This window comes from Anomaloglossus baeobatrachus, chromosome 8 (genome assembly GCF_048569485.1).
Source record: "Anomaloglossus baeobatrachus isolate aAnoBae1 chromosome 8, aAnoBae1.hap1, whole genome shotgun sequence".
Classification (NCBI taxonomy): Eukaryota; Metazoa; Chordata; class Amphibia; order Anura; family Aromobatidae; genus Anomaloglossus; species Anomaloglossus baeobatrachus.
Window position 1 is genome coordinate 85,897,339 of NC_134360.1, and position 16,005 is coordinate 85,913,343.

General features: G+C 50.6%; 1 long non-coding RNA gene across 1 annotated transcript in view; it reads left to right on the forward strand.

Moving 5' to 3' along the window:
• Positions 1–15,794, forward strand: part of LOC142249894 (uncharacterized) — a 140,481-nt gene extending 124,687 nt beyond the window's left edge. The window contains exon 8 of the long non-coding RNA XR_012725105.1: positions 14,308–15,794. This is a non-coding gene — a long non-coding RNA (uncharacterized LOC142249894). The remainder of the gene's footprint in view (positions 1–14,307) is intronic.
• Positions 15,795–16,005: the final 211 nt, after the last annotated feature.

Sequence of the window (16,005 nt, forward strand, 5' to 3'; positions counted from 1 at the left end):
ATTCTGCTCTCCTTGGTTATGGATCCTGGTCCTTTGGTGTTGTTACCAGCTTGGCTAATCAAAATCCTAGGAACACTTCCCACTTGAACCTACCAGACACACCATTGGGGGGCCTGAAGGGAATAGGGCCGCTGAGGGTTGGTAAGGAGAAAGTGAGGACAGTGACAGTTGAGAGTTGAGAGTGAAGGAGAGAGGAGGGGAAGTGGCCCTCGTGAGGAGAGGCCACAGAGGAGAGCTCCTGTATACTAGGTGGCAGACATTGGTCTGGGCCCGGTAGGAGCTGGAACCCGGTATCCAGGGGACAGTATCAAGGGGCACGGACTACCGAGGAGGGCAGCCGGCGGCCTTGAGCTATCACCGGGCAGGGGCCAGGGCACGACGGGGTACGTGGACCCCAGGCCGGAAAGTAGCTTCACGCGTTCCGGTAATTTACCCGACGGGGGTGAAGACTTCAAGTGTCATCCCCAACCCGCTCCAAAATCGGGGTACTAGCGCACCGATGGGATAGGACTTTCCCACTACAGTCCAAAGAAATCCTACGCGTAAACCCTGAGAGCAAGCTCACTACGCCATACAGGTGAGCGGGACCCGGAGAGTTTCAAACCAACGGGGCCAATTGAGACTAAGGTGCCAGGGATAGGGCCACAGACCAACAACAACACCAAGGGCACGGATCCAGGCATGCTCCCTGCAGGCTACAGTGGTGTTCAGAACTTTGGTTTACAAGCTGTCGGTGTGGTTATTCTGGGACTGTGTGAGTACATTGGAAACCCCTGTACCTATCCCCCAAAGGCACCCAAACACCATCCATCATCAACGGGCCCCGGGTCACAAACCCCCCTACCCATGGGGGGTTAAACATCAGCCTGTCACACCATCATCACCAGGCTCCCCAACGGCAGTGGTGGTCCCTCATATTACCACGCACCGTGGGTGGCGTCACGAACTTTCCAAAAATCCCCTGTACATATCTCCCCTCTTCTTTTAATCGAGTGTCCGCGCGACCCCCAGGTCCGGAGACCCCTCGAGCCACCGCGGATCCGGATCCGGATCCGGATGCAAGCAGCGGCCTGGCTGCTCGCACGGGTGCGGTACAATTGGAGGAAAGCGGGGGAAAGTTTTTTCATATACCGTTTTTTTCGGACTATAAGATGAACTGTTTTTCCCCCAAATGTTGGGGGAAAGTGGGGGGTGCGTCTTATAGTCTGAATGTAGGGCTTCGGGGAATGAGGGTGCTGCGGTGGAGCCGGTTATTGGCGGCACAAGCAGCTTGTAGCAGCCTGCCGTGACCACGTGGACCCGCTCATTTAATATGCACGCCCATCCTCCCGCCCATCATCTCTCAGCGCTGAAGTCGGCGCTGACAGGTGGGCGGGGTGATGGGCGGGGAATGCGCGCATATTAAACAGCCTGCCCGCATGATCACCCCTGGCAACAACAGCCTGGAGTGATCATCTGTGGCTGTATTCACTGCCCCCCGCGCATCATCATCAGCTTGGGGTGCAGTGAATCAGTATAACTCACCGGCCACGATCCCTGCAGCACCACGATGTCCTCCTGTCTGTGCCGGCAGCGGCTGTCTGTGGAAACTAGCAGTGCGCACAGCGATGACGTCATCGCTGTGCGCACGTGTCCACACGCAGCCGCCGCCAGCACAGACAGGAGGACATCGCGATGCTGCAGGGATCGTGGCAGGCTCCACACTCCAGCGCTGCTGCTGACACAGACGGAGGAGGAGCGACGCTGCAGGGAGTGAGGTAAGGTGAGTATGATCGTTTATTTTTTTTATGTGCCACAGGATGGGGGCCGTATACCAGGATGGGGGTGTATAGAAGGATGGGGGTGTATAGCAGGATGAGGGCACATAGCAGGATGGGGGTATATTATGAGTAGGATGGGGGTATATAAGCAGGATGGGGGTATATGAGAAGGATGGGAGTATATGAGCAGGATGGGAATATATAGCAGGAGGGGGGTATATAGCAGGATGGGGGTATATAGCAGGATGGGGTCATATGCCAGGATGGGTTATATAGCAGGATGGGACCATATGCCAGGATGGGGTATATAGCAGGATGCGGCCATATGCCAGTATATAGCAGGATGCGGCCATATGCCAGGATGACCGTATATAGCAGGATGGTGCTATACCAGGATGAGGGACATATACTGTATATACAAGGCAGGAGGATCATTACCAGACTGGGGTACCTTAGTAGAGAATTTGGGGACATTACCCCCATAACAGTGTCAGCAGCAGATCATTGCCCCATAACAGTGTGTCATGACCACATTTTTTGCTTAAAATTTTATTTTCCTATTTTCCTCCTCTAAAATCAGGGTGTGTCTTATGGTCCGGTGCGTCTTATAGTCTGAAAAATACAGTAAGTTCTCTCTAGAATCCATACTATCTTCTGATAGTTCCCCGATGTAAAGGACACTTTACACGCTACAACATATCTAACGATTTGTCGGCGGGGTCACGTCGTAAGTGACGCACATCCGACATCGTTAGTGGTGTTGTTGCGTGTGACAGCAATGTGCGACTGCGATTGAACGTAAAACTGTTCATCGCATACACGTCGTTCATTTCCTAAAAATTGCACGTTGGGTTGTTCAATGTTCCCGTGGCAGCACACATCGCAGTGTGTGACACCCCGGGAACGATGGACAGATCTCACCTGCGTCCCGCCGGCAATGCGGAAGGAAGGAGGTGGGCGGGATGTTTACGTCCCGCTCATCTCCGCCCCTCCGCTTCTATTGGCCGGCTGCCGCGTGACGTCGCTGTGACGCCGAACGTCCCTCTCACTCCAGGAAGTGGATGTTCGCCGCCCACATCGAGGTCATATGGAAGGGTAGTGTCAGGGCCAGGTGGACGGGCAGACCCAGGAGGTGGATCCACTGGGCCGAACTCCTAGATGTTGGTAAGGGGTCCGGTAGCTGAAGCACTATAGACAGCAGAACAGTCCGTGCACACGAGGATAACGGAGAAGTCCCTGGGACCACGGAGTCACTGGTGGTAGTCCGGGTGACGCAGCTCAGGTTCGGAAGCCGAGATGATGTCAAGCGGGGTCCGGAACCTTTGGAGCGAGATGACGGGTCACCGCAGGGATCCGAGATGGTACGGACTGTCAGGATGGCAGATGGACAGCGTTCGGGGTTCGGGATTCGGTCAGGACCGGATGGCGAGGCAGGCACGGCTCTACAAGAGAGATAGGTGAGTATATCACAAAAACACCAGGAGACCTGACTCCTAGCTTAGGAAACACGAAGATCAGGCCCCGCCCCCTTGGACAATAAACCCCTTTATACCCTGTACCTGTTTTGCATCATTTCCTGTTAATGGACCTAATGCGCATGCGCGCGGCCCGGGTGCCAGAAGCCAGGGAAGGAAGCTGAGAGGAGGACGCAGGGGAGCCGGCCAGGACCTGGGAGGCCGTCGGGCGCCGGGATCGGAGACCAGGGGGCCTGGGAAGGACGGGCACCGGAGGCTGGAGAGCGGGGAGCGTGGCAGGTGAGCCGGGGAGCGGAGCTGAGGACCCGAGGAGCGGAGCAGAGGACCCGGGGAGGGGAGCCGAGGACCCGGGGAGCGTGACAGTACCCCCCCCCCACGCCCCCCTCCCCGCAACCGGGACATGAAGGCACGGATCAGAGGAGTGCCCACGTTCTCCCTGGGCTCCCAGGACCTATCCTCAGGACCATACCCCTCCCAGTCCACCAGGAAGAACTGTCGACCCCGTACGGTCTTTATGGCCACGATATCCCTTACCGCATAGATGTCGTCATCGGCAATAGGTGGAGGAGCCGGACTGGCAGCAGCGGAGAAGGGACCAAGGACAACCGGCTTGAGCAGGGAGACGTGGAATGAGTTGGGTATCCTCATCGTGGCCGGGAGCTGTAGCTTGTAGGAGACCTCATTGATCTTGTTGAGGACTTTAAACGGCCCGATGTAGCGAGGACCCAGCTTGTATGATGGTATCTTCAAGCGGACGTACTTGGAAGCAAGCCAGACGAGATCTCCAGGAGAGAGACACGGAGGGTCCAGACGTCTCTTGTCTGCGTGTCGTTTCATCCGTAGGGAAGCACGCCCAAGGGACGCCTTGACAGAGTCCCAAATGGTTGCAAAGTCACGGGCTACAGTATCAGCAGCAGGGACATCCGAAGAAGGGGATACCGGCAATGGGATGGAGGGCTGGAGTCCGTAAACGACATGGAAGGGAGAGCTGGAGGACGACTCACTGATGTGGTGGTTATGGGAGAATTCAGCCCAAGGAAGAAGCGTGGACCAGTCGTCGTGATGGGCGTTGACATAGTGACGTAAAAAAGAGGTCAAGATTTGATTGACCCTCTCCACTTGGCCATTAGACTGAGGATGGTATGCAGATGAAAAGTCCAGAGTCACTCCCAGATGTTTGCAGAGAGCCCTCCAGAAGCGGGAGGTGAACTGAGTTCCTCTGTCGGATACGATGTGTAATGGAAAGCCATGCAAGCGGAAGATGTGATGTATATAGGCATCCGCGAGTTCTTGAGCAGAGGGCAGTCCTGCCATAGGGACGAAATGAGCCATTTTAGAGAACCGATCCACCACGACCCATATGACTGTGTGCCCGGAGGACAATGGCAAGTCCGTAATAAAGTCCATCGCTATGTGTTGCCACGGAACTGAGGGTATCGGCAGAGGCAGAAGACGGCCATATGGCAGGTGTTTGGGCGTCTTGTTCCTGGCACAAGAGGAGCAGGCAGAGACAAAAGCAGCGACGTCCGTGCGAAGGGATGGCCACCAGTAGTGACGTACAATCGCACTCCAGGTTCTCTTCTGACCAGCATGACCGGCTGTTTTCGAGGCATGACCCCAGTGTAACACTTTTTGCCTGTCTGTCTCAGAGACATAGGTCTTCCCGGGCGGTATCTGAGCCAGGGTGACAGGGGCCACCGGAATGATTTTGCTAGGACAGATGATGGGTAGTCTCTTCCTCCTGCTCCATGGGCATGAAAGACCTGGACAAGGCATCAGCGCGTACATTCTTGTCCGCGGGTCGGAAATGGAGCTGGAAATCAAACCTGGCAAAGAATAAGGACCACCTGGCTTGCCGTGGGTTCAGTCGCTGAGCAGACCGCAGGTATTCCAGGTTCTTGTGGTCCGTGTAAATGATCACGGGGTACACTGCTCCCTCTAGAAGGTAGCGCCATTCCTCCAGAGCCAGTTTGACTGCCAAGAGCTCTCGGTCACCGATGGTGTAGTTGCGTTCAGGCGCTGAGAAGCTCTTGGAGAAGAATCCGCAAGTCACCATCTTCCCGGAGGAGGACTTCTGCATGAGCACTGCTCCGGCTCCTGAGGAGGAGGCATCCACCTCCAGGGTGAACTGGCGGTTTAACTCCGGACGGTGGAGTACAGGAGAGGAGGCAAATGCCCGCTTCAGAGAGCCAAACGCGGCGTCGGCCGCCGGGGACCAGTCCTTGGGATTAGCCTCTTTCCTGGTCAAAGCGGAGAGAGGAGCAGTCAGAGCAGAGAAGTGAGGGATGAACTGGCGGTAGTAGTTGGCGAATCCCAGGAAGCGTTGGATTGCCTTCAGTCCAGAAGGAGGAGGCCAGTTGAGAATGGAGGAGACCTTCTTTGGATCCATCTGCAGTCCAGTATCAGAGATGATGTACCCCAGGAAGGGGAGAGAAGACTGCTCAAAGACACACTTCTCGTACTTGGCGTACAGGCGATTCTCTCTCAGTCTTTGTAGAACCAGTTGTACGTTCTCTCTGTGGGTCTGGAGGTCCGGTGAGAAGACAAGGATGTCATCCAGATACACTACTACACAGACGTAAAGAAGGTCCCGGAAAACGTCGTTCACCAGTTCTTGAAAGATGGCTGGGGCGTTACACAGGCCGAAGGGCATCACGCAGTATTCATAGTGCCCATCGCGCATATTGAACGCGGTCTTCCATTCGTCCCCAGAGCGGATGCGTACCAGATTGTAAGCACCCCGAAGATCCAGCTTGGTGAACACACGAGCTCCTCTAAGCTGGTCAAACAATTCGGGGATGAGCGGCAGAGGGTACTTGTTTTTTACGGTGATTTGATTCAAACCCCGGTAGTCTATGCATGGGCGTAAGTCGCCCTCTTTCTTCTTGACGAAGAAGAAACCTGCTCCAGCAGGAGAGGAGGATCTCCGAATGAATCCCCTTGCCAGGCTCTCTGTGATGTAAGTAGACATGGCCCTTGTTTCGGCTGGAGACAATGGATATATCCGTCCTCGAGGTGGTGTTGTTCCAGGGAGCAGGTCGATGGCACAATCGTAAGGACGATGTGGCGGAAGTACCTCGGATTCCTTTTTATCAAAGACGTCTGCAAAGGACCAATAGGCCGAGGGCAGCCACGGTAGGTTCTCTGGAACCGGAGGTCGTCGGATGGGTTGTATAGTCTTCAGGCACTTCTCATGGCACGAAGAGCCCCATCGGGTGATTTCGCCAGTGCCCCAGCTGACTGACGGCTCGTGTGTCCGTAACCAGGGAAGTCCCAGCAGGATCTGATGGGACATGTGTGGGAGGACGTAGAAAGCGATGTTCTCGGTGTGCAGGGCACCGATACGCAGTTCCACCGGCTTGGTGATCCAGGAGATGGTGTCAGAGAGGGGTCTCCCATCCACAGAGGCAATCACGAGGGGCTTGTCGAGTGGAGTAACAGGCACCTGGTACTTGTCCACCGTGGCCTGCTGGATGAAATTGCCTGCTGCCCCGGAATCGAGGTATGCCTCAGCCGTGAACCGCGTCTCTCCCGTTGTCACTTGCACAGTCCACGTAACCGGGTCTGAGAGAGTCCCAGCACCTAGGGTGGCCTCTCCTACCAACCCTAGGCTTTGGAGTTTCCCGGCCTCTCTGGACAGGAGCGTAGCAGGTGTGTGTCCTCTCCGCAGTAAAAGCAGAGGCCCTTGGCGAGCCGCTCAGCTCGACGTAGTTCAGACTGCCGCACTCTGTCGATCTGCATGGGCTCGTGAATGGGAAGCCCAGCTGTCGATGACTGAAGTACGGCGGGCTTCTGCGGAGGAGAGGAATGCCGTACCGGACGTCTCTCACGGGACACTTCCTTGGATCGCTCCTGAAAACGAATGTCCACTCGAGTCGCTAGGGCGATCAGGGCATCCAGGGTGGTCGGTACGTCACGACCCGCCAGCTCGTCTTTAATTCGCCCCGAGAGTCCTTCCCAGAAGGCGGCGGTTAGGGCCTCGTTGTTCCACCCGAGTTCCGAAGCCAAGGTGCGAAACCGGATGGCGTATTGGCCCACCGTCAGAGTCCCCTGACGTAACCGGAGAAGAGACGAAGCGGACGCGGAGGCGCGTCCGGGCTCATCAAAGGTGGCACGGAATGCCTGCAGGAACTCCTGGATGTTCGTGGTCACAGGATCCCCCTTCTCCCACAAGGGGTTCATCCACGCCAGTGCCTCACCCTCTAGATGGGACATGATGAAGGCGACCTTGGCTTGATCGGAGGCAAACAAATGCGGCAGCTGCGTGAATTGAAGGGAGCATTGGTTTAAGAATCCCCTGCAGGTCTTGGGGTCTCCGGCGTACCGGGGTGGTGAGGCCAAACGAAGTCTGGAAGTATCTGAAGATGTCGCCACGGGAGCTGGAGCCGTGGACTGACTAGTGGAAGCCCGGGATGCTGAAGACGTAACTGCCGCTTGTAGCGTGTTCAGGCGGGCGTCCACAGAAGACATGAATTGCAGCATGCGGGTCTGAGTCTCACGCTGGCGTTGGAGTTCCTCCTGTACGGCTGCTAGTGCTGCAGCGGGATCCATGGCCTGATCTTACTGTCAGGGCCAGGTGGACGGGCAGACCCAGCAGGTGGATCCACTGGGCCGAACTCCTAGATGTTGGTAAGGGGTCCGGTAGCTGGAGCACTATAGACAGCAGAACAGTCCGTGCACACGAGGATAACGGAGAAGTCCCTGGGACCACGGAGTCACTGGTGGTAGTCCGGGTGACGCAGCTCAGGTTCGGAAGCCGAGATGATGTCAAGCGGGGTCCGGAACCTTTGGAGCGAGATGACGGGTCACCGCAGGGATCCGAGATGGTACGGACTGTCAGGATGGCAGATGGACAGCGTTCGGGGTTCGGGATTCGGTCAGGACCGGATGGCGAGGCAGGCACGGCTCTACAAGAGAGATAGGTGAGTATATCACAAAAACACCAGGAGACCTGACTCCTAGCTTAGGAAACACGAAGATCAGGCCCCGCTCCCTTGGACAATAAACCCCTTTATACCCTGTACCTGTTTTGCATCATTTCCTGTTAATGGACGCTGGCCCTTTAAGAAAGGGTCAGTGACCGCGCGCGCGCCCTAATGCGCATGCGCGCGGCCCGGGTGCCAGAAGCCAGGGAAGGAAGCTGAGAGGAGGACGCAGGGGAGCCGGCCAGGACCTGGGAGGCCGTCGGGCGCCGGGATCGGAGACCAGGGGGCCTGGGAAGGACGGGCACCGGAGGCTGGAGAGCGGGGAGCGTGGCAGGTGAGCCGGGGAGCGGAGCTGAGGACCCGGGGAGCGGAGCAGAGGACCCGGGGAGGGGAGCCGAGGACCCGGGGAGCGTGACAGGTAGCTACGTGTGACAGCTTTTAATCGATTGTGCGACACGGTCAACAAATTGAACGTGCCGCACATACGATGGGGGCATGTCACATCGCATACGATATCGTATGCTTAATTGAAAGGTGTAAAGCAGCCTTTACTGATGAAGCGTCCGAAAAACTGACTTTCCTTTTATCTTGATTGGCATATTTGAGAGTAGATTTCCTTCCATGAAAATTTTTCCATGTATAAACACTATTAGATTCGTAATCTTTAATGTCTCTCTCAAACTTCCTTTTTTTATATCAACATTCTTTTCTTCTAGCTTTTTCACATTAATATCACTTTTTTCTTTCAATTTATTAATATCTTCTGTTTGTCCATGTTGATCAATTTTGTTTTTTATCTCCAATATATCCGAAACTGTTTTATTCAGTTCCATTTTGTCATATTTAATTAAAGGTTCCATAAGTTTATAAGAACACGATGAAAGTAACTCATTCCATTTTGCCACAAAAGTATCAGGATATTAAGAAGTAGCTGCTTTATTGAGTTAAAGGCCTCTGGGAATTATATTCCTGTCTATGTAGGACTGTAGGGTAGTGGAGTTCCTCCATAATTTAATTTCTTTAATGCAAAGGGGTTCAAATGTCTTGTATAGTATAAAAATATCATTTTTACCTTTGTCTACGGATCCAGAGCTGCCATATTGTGCTTCCCAATTAAATATAGAAGCCAATAGTCGGGGGCGTGGCCTAGCAGAGCATGGTGCTGGTCGCATAATCCAGGAGTTCCGACGACATTAGGTAGTGAAGCGGCTCACACATCTTACTGGCGGCTCCTTAAGCAGTGAATCTTTCTCCAGGCACTTAGTATCACCCTGGGATCAGATGAGGCGGTCCAAAACCGGGCTCCGGAGCTCCCCCAGGAAGGTATCACACTTCTTTGCCAGAGGCTCTGAGCTGGAGAGGATTTCTAAGATGGCTGCTGCCTCCCCTCATGCTGCAAAGCCTGCACGACCTGCACGCTCTGCAACTTCCTCCACCTCAAGCAGAAGAAGCTCCATGGAAACTGCGGGCACTGTGGAAATGGTAAGCCCTGATCACCAGCCTGTCACAAAGGAGGAGATGAATCCCTCTTTGCAGCTTTCAGGAAATCTATGCAAAATGATATAAAGAGTATGCTTGCAGAGCTGAAGGGGGAAGTTGGAGCCCTAGGGAACCACACAGATCATCTGGAGATCAAGATGGAAGAGTTAACAGGGTCCCACAATGCCCTGATAGATGATCATGAGGAGCTTAAAGCTGAAGTTCGCAAATTAACATCCTAAAATGCTGGACCTGGAGGATAGATCCAGGAGGAACAATGTTAGAATAGGAGGAATACCAGAAGAAGTACATGATAAAGATTTGCTTCCCCTGTTACAGGACTTTATTCAAGTTGTTGTGCCTGAAGAAGAAGGGAGAGATATCTTACTGGACCGGATCCACAGAATCCCAAAGCCTCAAGGACTTAACCCTTCGATTCCCAGAGATACTATTGCCCGCATTCACTTCTATAAAACAAAGGAGACCTTCCTGCTGGGATTAAAAAAGAAACCTTCCTTGCCAGACAGATTTGCTCGCCTTTCGGTATTCCCAGATCTCTCACCTGGCACTCTTGCGAGGAGGAGAGAATTAACCCCTTTTACAAAGATCCTACGGGATAAAGGCATTATATATCGTTGGGGTTTCCCTATTGAGCTCATTGTCAGTAAAAATGGTAACATTCGGGTTTGCTTCTCTACTGCACAACTTGGGAAATTGTTTGAGGACTGGGATATTCCACCCCCTCCGCCATCTACCATGAATAAAGATTCACCCCAAAGAAGGAGAATTAACCCTGAATGGTTTAATACTTGAAGTTCCAATAACTTTCGCCTTTTGAGGTCATGATCTCCATTTTTCTGGACTTTTTCTGTTTCTGCAGAGGGTGCTGGCTGCTAAATTTTGTGGCCGCATCCAGCCCACCTGCAGTTTCTGCCCGACGAGCATCTTTTTTTCGCTCTTACTGTTTTGACTGCTTGTCAGTCCTTGTGTAGCTCCGTCATGATTAGAGATGAGCCACCCTCTAGAGGCTCGAGTTCGGTTCGTCGAACGGAGGACGTGTTCGAGTTCGGTTCGGAGAGCCGTTCGACGAACCTCTCGAACCCCATTGAAACCAATGGGAGGCAAACACAAACACATAAAAACACATTATAAATGTACACATACAGTTAATAAACATTGCCATAACACTTACCTGTCCCCGCGATGCGTCCTGCACTCTGTCTCCCGCCATTTTTCCTTCCGATAATCGCTGCGTCCTCCCAGTAACCAGCACCAGCATAGGACCTATCGTGATGTCAAAATCGCCATGTGACCAGTCACGTGTCTATTATCTCATTGGCTACAGACTGGTCACATGGCTAGATGTCATTGCTAGGTCCTGTCAGTACATCTCTCTGGTACGCGGTGCTCATTTGTGCATCCCCGTGTACCGGCGATATGCTCTGGCACATTATCTGCTCCCCGTTCTGCTTCCCCGTTCCGTTATTCACCAGCTGCCACAGCCGGTCAATAACGGAGATCACCGTTGCTATAGCAATGCGCCTGTCAGAGGTGATGTCACTGCTTACAGCACGCAGCTGCTGCTCACTCACTGAGTGATATAGACTGCATGGGAAGCAGCGTCTTCCTCCCATGCAGCGCTGCTGATGTAGCAGCGCTGCATGGGTTGAAGGAGAAAGAAGACAGAAGAGCAGGATCGTGGAGGGGTGACAGGGAGTAATAAACATGGAGTCTCTAATGTGTCTGTGTATTTATTTCTATTAAAGTATTTTTTCTCTGTGTGGTGTGTTTTTGTTTAACCCTTTATTGGAGATTCTTAATGGCCGAGTCATACTTGCCTGACATTAAGAATCTCTGGCTTAATACTAGCTAGTAAAACAAAGCTAGTATTAACTCATTATTACCCAGCGAGCCACCGTCACCAGGGCAGCTGGAAGAGTTGGATACAGCGCCAGATGATGGTGCTTCTATGAAAGCGCCATTTTCTGGGGCGGCTGCGGACTGCAATTTGCAGCAGAGGCGCCCAGAAAGTTCGGGCTAACCTGTGCTGCGGATTCCAATCCCCAGCTGCCTAGTTGTACCCGGCTGGACACAAAAATGGACACAAAAATGGGGCGAAGCCTACGTCAGGTTTTTTGTTTTTAATTATTTCATGAAATTTATGAAATAATTAAAAAAAGGGCTTCCCTATATTTTTAGTTCCCAGCCGGGTACAAATAGACAGGGGGGTTGTGGGCAGCCGTACCTGCCTGCTATACCTGGCTAGCATACAAAAATATGGCGAAGCCCACATCTTTTTTTTTGGTGGGCAAAAAACTCCTGCATACAGTCCTGGATGGAGTATGCTAAGCCTTGTAGTTCTGCAGCTGCTGTCTGCTCTCCTGCATACACTAGTGAATGGAGCACGCTGAGCCTTGTAGCTCTGCAGCTGCTGTCTGCTCTCCTCCATACAGACAGACAGCAGCTGCAGAACTACAAGGCTCAACATACTCCATCCAGGACTGTATGCAGGAGTTTTTTGCCCCCCAAAAAATTACGTGGACTTCGCCATGTTTTTGTATGCAAGCCAGGTACAGCAGACAGCTACGGGCTGCCCCCAACCCCCAGCTGCCTATTTGTACCCGGCTGAGAACCAAAAATATAGGGAAGCCCTTTTTTTTTTTAAATTATTTCATGAATTTCATGAAATAATTTAAAAAGAAATGACATGGGCTTCCCTTGAGTGTTATACCCAAGAATATCTATAATGGATTATTAAACAAAAATGCAAGGGTCCCAACCATATACTTCATCCCAAAAATGCACAAGAGTCTCTCAGAGCCACCTGGTCGTCCAGTAGTCTTGGGGCTGGAGGGCCCCTTTGACTCCGTCTGCAGGTTCATAGATCATTACTTGAAGCCACTGGCTGAGGCGCTTCTGTCGTATGTGAGAGATACGACGGAGGTACTCACCCGAATTGATGGCATATACCTGGATCACGACATGTGTATGGTGACTGCGAATGGGGAGTCACTGTACACGTGTATTGACCATGACCAGGGTTTAGAAGCAGTCCGCATTTTCCTCGGAGGCAGCAACTGGGATAGTGATATTTGTGAATTGGTCCTTGAGCTGCTGGAGTTTGTCCTTACGCATAATTTTTTTACGTTTAATGATCGGTATTATCTACAGCGGAGGGGCACAGCAATGGTGGCGGCCTGTGCGCCTTCATTCACAAACCTCTTCCTAGGTTACTGAGAGAGGGGTTTGCAGATGGGTGAGGGCGGGCAGTCCTTGAACCATGTGCCCCTCTGGCTGAGATATATCAATGATATTTTGTTTATTTGGCAAGGCGACACAGACGGGCTCCAGCAGTACATTCAGGGACTCAATATAAATATCTATAATATTAAACTGACTTACACATGCAGCAGGGAAAGTGTGGACTTCCTGGATGTCAAATTTGAGGTAGATGAAAATCAACGTGTCCAGTCAGACATATTCAGGAAGCCCACATCGGTTAATTCCCTGCTGCATGCTACATCTAGTCATCACCACTCTACTATTGAAGCTATCCCAGTGGGCCAGTTTCTGAGGGCGAGGCGGATTTGCTCCACGTCACGTAAATTTGAACAGCAGGCGGTTGATCTCAGGGAGCGGTTCCTGTCCCGGGGCTATAGTAACCGGTGTATTAAAAAAGCCTATATGAGAGCTAGGAGGACACCAAGAGGGGAGCTTTTGAAAAAATCTCACAGAGGGGAGGAAAAATCGGAGGATAAGGTAAGATTTATATCGACCTTTAATGCCCAGTGGGGAGACTTGAGGGGAATCCTGCAGAAGCATTGGTCGATATTAAGAACGGAACCGGCCTTAGCAAAACATCTTGCAGTATATCCACAAATGACATCACGGAGAAGTAAAAATCTGAAAGAATTATTAGTCAAAAGTCACTATGTCCCAGAGAAAAAGACACATTTTGGATTGAGACCACCAATTTGGGGATGCTACCCGTGTGGAGAATGTGTGGCATGCCCTAACATGTGCAGAGCGAAGAATTGTAGCTCAGCGGATGGCACCTGCACATTTGAGATCCGCCAATATATCACCTGCAGCACAACGCAGGTGATATATTATGCGACGTGTGGATGCCATAAGATATACGTCGGACATACATCTAGGCAGCTTAAAGTGAGGACACGGGAGCATGTCTGGGACATTCTGGCTTCTCAATCCATTACCAACCTGGAGGAACTCAAAACGATCCCACGTCACTTTAAATTGGAACATGCCAGTAATCCCAAAAGTTTTAAAGTGAGGGGGATCGAGCACATCCAGGTTGGCATTAGAGGAGGTGACGTCAAGCGCATTTTAGCGCAAAAAGAATGCAAGTGGATTACCATGCTGGGCACCCTTGCACCTTTGGGACTCAATGAATCCAACAGCTTCTCCTCCTTTCTGTGATAGAATTAGTACCGCACTGATCAGCGGTGGGATCCCTTTTGTTTGGTACATTAGTATAGGGTTATGCCACTGCAGTCACTTGATTTATCATCTCCCTCTTTTCTTATTGATGATATGTTTGGGAGGTGCTGTTCTGCTTGTCTCCACAGTTTTTTAGCCATGGTTAACAGTGTCTGGTAATATTTGTATTGATTTTAATTATATATATTCTTTTAATGTTTTTTGCAGCAATTTATGACCTTGAGAAAACAACTTTTTACCATCTGCCGCATCATATATTACGCACCAGCATTGAAAACAATTTTCACTCTCCCCTTGTGTCTGTGGACTGAACAAGATTAGCCTGTGCAGCATTTGGGATCATAAACAACAAACAGCACTGATACATTGGATGTTATGCTAATATAAATATACAGTTGTATTCTTGCATGTGCCTGTAATTTCTTAGTAATGCTATGTGATTGCCAACGTGCATCCACAATTCATAAAGTATATATTTATTATCTGATATCATATATATGTACACCTTAGTGGATAAATGATAATGGATGCACGTTGTTAAAGAACGCTTGTTTAATACAGGCTGTAAATGTATCTTTAATACTATGTATCATTATACATTATAATGTACTTGGGTTCACAACAAGGGGTTAATTATTATAGATCCTGGTGGTGCTGTGCGCGTGTCCGGCGCTCTCCCCTGCCTTCCGTGTATGCTGCTGTTGTCTAGCGGCGTTGCATGCGCGCTGTGCACACTATCTGTTGCCAGCGCCCGTGCAACGTCAGGAGAGGAACGGTGGGCCACGGGGGTATGGGACATCACTGCACATGCGCCAATTAGTGCATCACTATTGGCTACAATGTTGGAGGCGGGCTATATGAATGCTGGCTGATCAACCAGCTCATGTGCCATCCCCTGATGAAGCTGTGAATGCGAAATGTGCATTGGAGGCAAATGAGGTCACATCCAAAGGCTGCATGATTAATATGGGTAAATATTGACCTATTCCATATGATTAAACATGCTGTGGGCTAGGAAGCTGGGCTTAATATGGACTGCTGATCCCCAAGCCCTCATCTGAGGAGCTCTATTGTACTTTCAGTAAGACTGTTATAGCACTTACATGTGTGAGATCTTCTGTATAAGAGTTTTCCCTGTGAATGATGACAGTCAAGCAAGGAGTAACCTCTTACTTTCCATTCATATTTAAATGGCAGTAAGCAGTATGGATTAAAACTACTAATTTACAGAGGATACTATTGCTGTCTGCTAAACACACAGGTGCATATTCACCTACAGACTAGTCTGAGTAAAACTAAACAAAATGGTGGATTAGCCCTTGTGTGTGTGTAGGAGACAGCTTGCTGATTGTTAACACGTTTGTGCATATATATATCCACAGAACAGACTGAATACACTAGAATAAAAATTAGAACTAAAACTAGAATAACTAGAATAAAACTAGAATAAAATGGTGGATTAACCCTTGCATGTGCAAGAGAGATTTAGAAAAATCAGACACACTGGTCAATATTTATTTTCTGCACATCCAATGTTTAAATAGCCCTAGACTTAAATTTATATGGTTGAAAGCCCGGCTTATGCTGAAAATGGCATGAGATTTATGATTTTCCCATAATTTGCACGTTTTTTTCTGCAGCATGGTGTGTGAACCTTTTATTCCCGAGTCATGGCCTTTTGCTTGAGACTGTACTTGTGCTTTTAATGTTTGTAAAATATTCCTTCTATTCTAATAATAATAAAAACTTTTTTGATAAATTTTGCAAAAAAATATGTGATTGCATTTGAGACTCGTTTTTTTCTTCTTGGTCTATATAAATGTTTTTTTTGAGTCTGCTAGACAAGTTTAAAATAATGAAAATCTGGAAGTGGTTGTTCTTTTTACCTGTTCCATTATTCACTAG